Source organism: Mus caroli, unplaced genomic scaffold (genome assembly GCF_978045245.1).
Source record: "Mus caroli unplaced genomic scaffold, Mus_caroli_1 scaffold_7, whole genome shotgun sequence".
Classification (NCBI taxonomy): Eukaryota; Metazoa; Chordata; class Mammalia; order Rodentia; family Muridae; genus Mus; species Mus caroli.
The window spans coordinates 99475173-99483690 of record NW_028227262.1 but is presented as its reverse complement, the minus strand read 5'-3'; positions in this window follow the sequence as shown (position 1 = coordinate 99483690).

Here is an 8518-nt window from a genome sequence, read left to right as displayed (position 1 = left end):
AGTAAAGAGAAATTATGAATAAGTATACTAGAGAAAAAACATAGAAAATGAGAATCATGCCTAGAGATAGCATAATGTCTTAATGTGATGGTAGTTAAAATAAACAAATGTGTGTTACACTTAGTGTATTTGGCTAAGATGACTCTACCCCCACAGTAGAGACATCCCAGTCCCTTGCAGGTGTAATTGTGCTGGCTAGTTTTATGTCACTTTGACACAGCACGAGTCATCTGAGAGGAGGAAACTTCATTTGAGAAAATGCAAACATAACATGGGGATGTAGGCAAGCCTGTAGGGCATTTTCCTTACTTAGTGGTTGATGGGAAAGGGCCCAGCCCCATGTGGGTGGTGTCACCTCTGGACTGGCAGCCCTGGGTTCTCAAAGCAAGCAGGCAGTAAGCACGAGTGCATCCTCTGCTTCGGCTCCGGTCTCCGGCTTTCTATCCCAGCTTCTCATCGTGAATAACCGTGATCAAGACATGTGAGTTGAAGCAAATCCTTTCCTCTTGACGTCGTTCTGGTCATGGCCTTTTATCACTGCAATAGAAACCTGGCTATGACAGTAATGTAATAACGGTTTTAATATGGGAAGATGCTCCCGGGCTTATGTTTAATAACTTAGATAAAGCACATGCAGAAGAGACAGTGATGTAACCGTGGGGACAGGTGACCACACTACAGAATGCCAACAGCTACCAGAAGGTCCTGCCTCTGTAAAGAACAAGTCACCTTGCTGATGCTTTGATTTTGGAATCTGGTTATGACTCATCCACGTTGATCTATAATAACCATCACAGGACACCTAACGTTCACATATGCTCCCACGCAAATGTGTTCTATTTGACTGGAGAATCCTGACTAATACAAGATCTCCAGTAAAGAAGTGCTCAAGAGAGCCCAGAAAACCTTCAGAATCATGAAATATCGTGTCTTAGCCTGTGTTCTGCTGCTGTAACAGAATACCATAGATTGGGTAATTCAGAAAGAGACGAAACTGATGTCTTAGAGGAACTGAAGCCAAGGAGTCTGAGATCACAGGATTGAATCTGCGGCCCTTCTTCCTTCTTGCTGCATCATAATTTGGTGTCACAAGGCCAGAGAGCATGTGCTCAAGAGAGAGGGTGGGAACAAGAGAACGTGCAGGAAGTCAGCTTGTTCTTGCAACAAGACACGCCTACTGTGGCGGCCCCTCCTGCATCGCCCAGTCTCTTCCTAAAGTTTCACCTTTGAATGATAGTATGATTGAATAATTGTCAATAGGAATTGGATTTCAGAAGTGTTTTGGAGGGGATATTCAAACTGTAGGATATAATAATAAATTATTTTAAGCCTCTAATACAAAGTAGTTTTGCTATAGAGCAATAGATAACAAGCACACGTGCCACTGTTGCTTTACTGGAATGCGTACATAGCAAAGTGTCTGCTTTGAAAAAACTATTAAATTATTGAAGCTTTTAGATGGCCAAATGAGGGGCAAAGGGCGCAGGGGAATAAAGAGAGTGGGAGAAAACCCTGAGTCCCACCAGAGTTCCGGTGCTCTGGGTGGGCAGAAGTGGAAGGACTGCCGCACGCTTTCCATGCGGCCCCGGGTGGGTGTCTGGCTGTGGGAAGCCATGTACCCCAGCTCGAAGGGGGGTGGACAAGGGGCAGTCCTAGGCACCAGGTTCCCATCTTCAGGCATCCCATACACTGATGGACACCACAGAAGAGCTGAGAATGGAATGGGGGCGCCAGGGGCAGCTTGGTCATCCCTGGGGCCAAAGGGAGGAGAGGGCAGGGAAAGAGGGAGGTACTGGGTGGTCCCCACACAGGCAAGAGTTCTTGGTCCAGTCTGTGGCTGGAGTGCAAGAAGACCTTCTGGTGGGAGGTTAGACAAGGCTCATTAGGGGAAAGTCTATCCCATTGTTTGAGCATGGCGGGCCTTGATGGGCAGAGACATTCTATGGTTTTAGAGCTTTATTCTAGAAAGGCAGAGAGAAAGAGAGAAGGTAGAAAGAGGGAGAGAGACTGGCCATGGCCATATGGAGATAGGGGGGAAGGAAGAGAGAGAAGGAGGGCTAGAGAGAAGAGTAAGAAAGATGAGGGCTTAAAGAGAGCGAGGAGGGGCCGAGCAGTTCCTTTTATAGTGGGCTGGGCTATCAGGTAACTGTGGGTAGGAGCATACCTGGCTATAGTCAGGTAACTGTGGGGGTGGAGTCTATCCAGAATGCCAGGAGCTTGGGACATTGTCTGCATGAATGATAGTCACACACCTCTTCTGCAGGGGATGTGGGGGTGGTAACTTTGACAGGAGCCAGGGGTCCAGGAGACATGACCTTCTGTCCCATGTAGGTGGAAATCAACACCCACTGGGTCTCCTGGGGTTCTAGATCTTTGCTCGAATGGAGACCAGGCTGTCTGTGCACAGCCCACTGCCCCATAGTCAAGTAGTTGTGAAATTGACCCTATCTCTTAGCCCTTGACTATGACACATATCAACAACATATTGCATTTCACACGGTGAGGGTTCCAGGCACATTTTATTCTTCTAACTCAATATGTTTCCCATGAGGATTGATGTCATGCAGTTTGATGTCAGGAGGTTACAGGGTCATTGCCCACCTCATCCCTACCACTCCTCTTCCCAGCTTCCTCATCCTTCTGCTGCTGGGTAGGGACAGGTTTCCAGTGGACTAAGCTTGGAGTGGATTGATTCTATTCATTGTCCTGACTGCAGAGGCACTGATACAGTGGCACTTTCAGTAAGTGGCTGCTTGCCACTTTGGTTGTGTGCACTGAAGTGAACAGACTGTCAGGAGGAGTTGACGATGGCAGGCGCAGTTCACAGTTTTGATAGGCAAGTCTTTTATGAGAAATCCTCTTTGGTAGAATGAAGTCACTTACATTGACCAGAGCCGATGGAACCTCATTGTTTGTTTCATTTGGTGACAAGCAATTTTCTCAAACAGGTAGGCACCTTTCCTCCTCTTCTGAGACAGACTGAGTTACATCATTAACAATATTAACATTTAATTAATTTAATTAATATTAACATGAGTTACAATATTAACATTTCCTGGTACATTTGCTGGGGGTTTGTGCGCAGTGAATGACGAGGCTGTGCAGGGGCTCTGGGCTGTCGTCCTATGTTTTCAGCTCACTGACATTCTGACATCACATTTTGAAAGAAGACCCATGGCCCACTTCTGGGTCTAGATTGTTCTAGACTGGATGTTTGACATGGCTTAGAGGAAAATTACCGTGCTGTGAGTCTCCAGGGTTCTGACACGGAGTTTCCCCTTTCCTGGGAAGGGAGTGGAGCTTGTTCAGTATTGTGTCTGTGTGAGCTGGTGTATGGCCGTGCATTGCAGGCAGATGTGAGCATGTGTGTTTGCCTTACTTTGTGTGGATCATGGAAAGCTCCAACCTGTGGATGCTGTGTGAGAACTGCACATGCTTGTTCACTTCAGCAGCGTTCAGTGAGTGCGAGGAAAGGCCTCCGTCTGCTGACTGCATTGGCAGGAGCCAGAATGGCCTATGGTACACTCATCTGCATCACTGATCCTTCAGACATCCCTGTTGCCCTTGTAACTTAATGTTCCGGCCAGGCCAGTTTCTAATTTGTCAGCAAGGACAATAAATTGCTACTGATCGTTGGTCTCTCCCTATTCTTAGACTATTGCCTAACACAAAGAGACAGGCTCATTCAATTTGGAAATGTTAATAGGATGCCAAAACCATGTTCTGAGCAAATAAAGGAAGGGCTTTCTCAAATGACCGAATCATTCTTTCCACAATCAAATCCCAACTGTCCCTGTTTGTGCGGCTGAATTAAAAGATGATCGAGACCTTAAATGTATTTATTAACCTAATCACATAGCATCTGAATAAGAAGGAAAGGGATGCCTCTCCCGCAGTGAACTTCCACGATAAAGCTAAGTTTTAGAAAATGAGTTCTAACACTTGCACTCTGTTATTTGCAGAGCATAGGTTTTCTGAGACTCGACACTTCCCGTGTGTGCCCGTTCAGGTCATCATTCACTTCACTGGCATGGATTTTAGTATTTACAATATTAACATTTCCTGGTGCTTCTGTCTGTCACCTTCCCTCCTCCCATTTGTGTGGTATGTCACTCCTGGCTGGGATCCTCCCATGGAAAATGAGGGAAAGCTGAATTGACATCAGCTGGTTTTGAAACCTGTGAGCAATTAACCTTGTGCCAAAAGGAATACTTAACATAATTGTCGGGAGGTTGGGGTGCCAAGCTGCGGCATTTATATTGTTAAACAGCATTCCCTCTGGCCTCTGGTGCTGATGATCCCTTGTTGTTTTGACTCCCTTGTATGGGGACCTATGGGATTAAGATCTTCTAGAATACTCAAGAAGGAAATTGCTCTCCTTTCTTGAGGAATTTCCTTTATCTCTGTACAGATCTTATTTGTACAGCCATTTACTGTTTTGATAATAAGAAATAATTAACTAGTGATTCATTGTATTCTTTGATTTTGTTGGAAGTGTTGCTTGCAATGCTTTAAGAACTTTTAGATTTTAATTAACCTAATGTGTGTGAGTGTTTTACCTGCATGTGTAGCTCTGCAGCAGGTGCTGTCTGGTGCCTGAGGAGGCCAGAAGAAGTTGATGGAGCCCTTGGAATTGGGCTACAGACAGCTATGGGCTTCCATGTGGGTGCTGGGAATCAAACCTTCTTCTTGTCTTCTGCAAGAGCAGCCAGTGCTCTTAACCTTAAGCTGAGTCTCCAGCTCCTCCATTTGTAACATTAACAGAGATTTGGCAATGGTACAGACACTTAGTAGATTAATTATCTCTTCTATACAGTGGGTCCCTATTCCTACTCACATGCATATGTCTGTCTGTTTGTCTGTCTGCCTGCCTTTGTATCTGCCTGCCTGCTTGCCTGCCTGTATCTGACTCTGTCTTTCTCTCTTTGGGAAAATATACATTGTGTTCAGATCTCTGTCCTCTAGATGGGATTTTTCTATGGGATTTGGTTTATTTTCTAATGTCTCAGGCCAGTACCCATTGGTTATGCTTGCTATTTGCTCTCTCCGAGTTCTCTTATCTGTAGCATGCATGACTCCTTCTGAACTGTAGTTGAATTATTTGTGACTATGTTTCCCCATAGGTTATTTGATATGGGCATTAGTCATAGAAACTTTTAAAAACTCACTCCATTTGATTTAGTATTATAAGTTACAGAAAATAATATTAAGGGCATATTAGTGGTCATGGAAGGCATCAGACAAGGTTTTGGCAGGCTGAGTCATGCAACTGGGCTGTAATACAGCTTACGTGTCCTGACAGCCATGTAAGTACTACCCGGGGTAAACGATGTAATACATTTCTATTACAGGTGACACGAAGATATGCTGGTTTTGTACAACATTTTGATGCTGTGCCTTGTGCTATCCATCGACTAGTTCAGCTCTGATTGTTCAGGTGTTTGATGACTCAGGCGTCAACGTCTCCCTCCCTGCCACACTACAGGAAGTGAAGCCCAGTGCACAGAGGCAGCTGCAGAGCCCTCTGGTGACTCATAAGCTGATTGCGACTTTGTCATTTTGGTGTTGATCCTTGGTAAACGGAACTGACAAACCAGCCAGTCAGCTGCCTCCAGGGTTGAATGAGTCTAACAGGCACTCTCTCCAGTCTGCACCAACAGAGCAGATCTCTCACCAGAGGCCTCCTCCCCACTTATCTGCAGAAGTCTGCTTCCCTCCATGGGCGAGGAGACAAGGGAGTTTGGCATGTCCTATCCCCACAACCCCCAGCAGTGAAGCTGCAAAGGTCTTCACAGTTCTTTCTCTCGGGTTCTTACACAATACTTCTATCCTTGCAAATGCCTGTTCTCCCATTCACATCATCCCAGACTCACCCAAGTTCGCCCTGGGTTTCAGGTTGCTCACAGTGTCAGCTTCTTGCACTCTGTCTCCCTCCCCCCTCATTTATTCTTGCTCTGTCTCATCCTCAGACTCTCACTCTCTTGCTCTGCAAGTGTGTTGAATGATAAGTATTTTACCAGACTTTGGAGGAGATGGGCTCAGGGGGCAGAGAAATTGTCCCCAGCATGGCATGAATAAAGCCTTAAGTAGCCATGGTGCTGTTTCCCCTTGATGTTTGCCCCTGGAGAGCAGATGTTCCATGACTGCCACTGTGTCCACCTTTTCTTCATGCCTTCTTCCTTACCTGTTGGTGCCTTTCAAGGAACTTCCTTGCGGCCCTCGTCTTTAAACCCCTCTATTCTGCTTTTTCCAGTAGAAGTAAGCCCTCCCTGGGTTTCCCCAAAATGCAGACACATACATGCTCAGCCTAAAATTCAGGAACAAGTGATCAGTCCTCCTGACACCACTGTCCCTCAGAATCTGAGGAGGTACGGATGAGTGTACACAATCTGTAATCGAAGCATTTCCCTCTAAATATTTACCCTATGCATTTTTGAATATTTTGAAAGGCCTTTAGTTTCCCATTCCATTGTAAGATCAAATGTTCCTATTTTTCTCTATTCAAAGGAGTTTTCATTATTCACACATCACAGGGAAATCGATGAACTCATTCACTATTCCCACCACCCTCCCTCCACCTTCTCCCCACCTGCCTTCCAATATACATTTATGTCCATTTCATGTAACTCTCTCCCTTCCTCTCCTCCCTCTTCCCCCATTTTGTCATTTCCCCCTTTAAATGGTAGAAATTGCAAGCTTTCCTTTCTTGACAGTTATGATTAAGGGACTCTGCACCTGCTCAGGTGAATGAATGGGAGAGACGCTGAAGCGCATACTTAAGCTAACTAATACCTTAGTCTCCTTCCCTGTCTGCAAAAAAAAAAAAAAAAAAAAAGGTTTGCAGCTCAGAGGGACCGCCCCCTTAAGTAAGTGCATCAAGCATTTCCTGTTCAAGTTCCTCACGAAGTCAAAAGAGCTCTTTTGCACCTTGACTCATGATGCATGTTAGGGAACAGGGGCGCTTTCAGTAGAGATGAATGGGTGCTCAGCTCACGTGGAAAGCAAGAAGGAAATGAGAAATGCAAGAGAGAGGGCAGGCAGATGTAGCAGCTTTGATGGGAAATGGCTTAGCCCTTCCCCCTTGGCATAAACTTGAGGGGCCCTAAGACTAAAAGGGGGCCCACTCTATAATAGAGTGCCCGTGATCTCCATGTTGCTGTCTCATTTCCAAAGTCATCTCCTTCTCCACTTAGAATGCACAGCTATTTTTCCTTCTCTGATGGGAAAAGGCAGTCTTGCTAGACATGTACCCAATTAGTATGTAAATTTTACTGAAGAAACAGCCTTTTCTCTCTCCTGCGTTCTAAGGCTTCTGTCCCCTCTCCACCTCCCTTCTTGCTGTTGCCTCGGAGAGGGTCCCCAGGGGCCATCATTGCAGGTGGCTGATAAGTCACTTAAATCTCCTGAACAGCCCTTCATCTCTGATTTTTTTCTCACACTTATTGCTATTGCTGACAGAAGAATTGATCGGGGTGCGGAGTTCTCAATTTGGACTTGGCAGGTTGGAGTTCAGTCTTCCTGAGTTCCTTGTATCTCTTCTATACCACAATTACAGATTTGCTCAGATTTGGGGGACGCATGACCGTGCACCATACACAGGTGGTGGTATCATGTGTTTCTAAGGAAGATACATTATGAGGATTGGTTGTCGGCTTCAAGGCTAGGAATCAATGGCTATAGCTTCCAGTAGTGATTCTTTACTAATTACAAAGGATATTTTAATTTGTTCTCCTCTCGCTCATTAGCCAGAGGGCTTCTGTAAAGGTATTGTCTTTGGTAAAAGTCATTGAGACGTCATCTCTTATATGTCACGGAGGATAAATAGTAGTTTCTTTCTCTTTATTTGCAAAGTTTAAACGAATAAACTGGTTCTCTAGCAATCCCCAAAGATGGTAGTCTTAGGTAGTCTTCTGCTAAGACCAAAGTCTGCTTGGAAACCAGAATTTGAGGGTGTTGAAAATACCAGCAAGGGTTGTGGAGGAGGGGCGTGGGAAGGAAGGCAGCCCAGGCAGGGCACACTATTAAGTTTGCACGGGATGATTGCTGCACAGGCTGTTTGAAGACTCTGGGGCCTGGTAAAGATGCTGCTGTGCTACTCGGTGACACCCTGCTTCCTCTGTTTTGGTGATTGGCTCTGGAAGCCACAGAGTTTCTGGTGAAGACCAGAACTGTACCGGCAGTTGGCATTCAGATCACTGCCCCGATAGTTGTGGTTGAGGTACCGAGAGAAGCAGAGACTGTCCATCTTTCCTCCACCTAGCATCTCACATCTTCCATTGTAGATACTTCAAAGTGGTCGTTACTGAGAGTCTAAAAGGAGAGAGCTGTACCGTGAATGCACTGAGACATCTATACCTCTACTTCAGCAGCAGGCCAAGACTGTAGCCACACTCACTTTCTCCCCATTATCCTCAACCTAAGCCCCCCATCCTGGGTGTCCAGATGATCTGGCCTCATAACTAGCGGTGAGATCCTGCCCTCCATTTGTGGGGTCAGTATACACAGTCACATTGTCCTT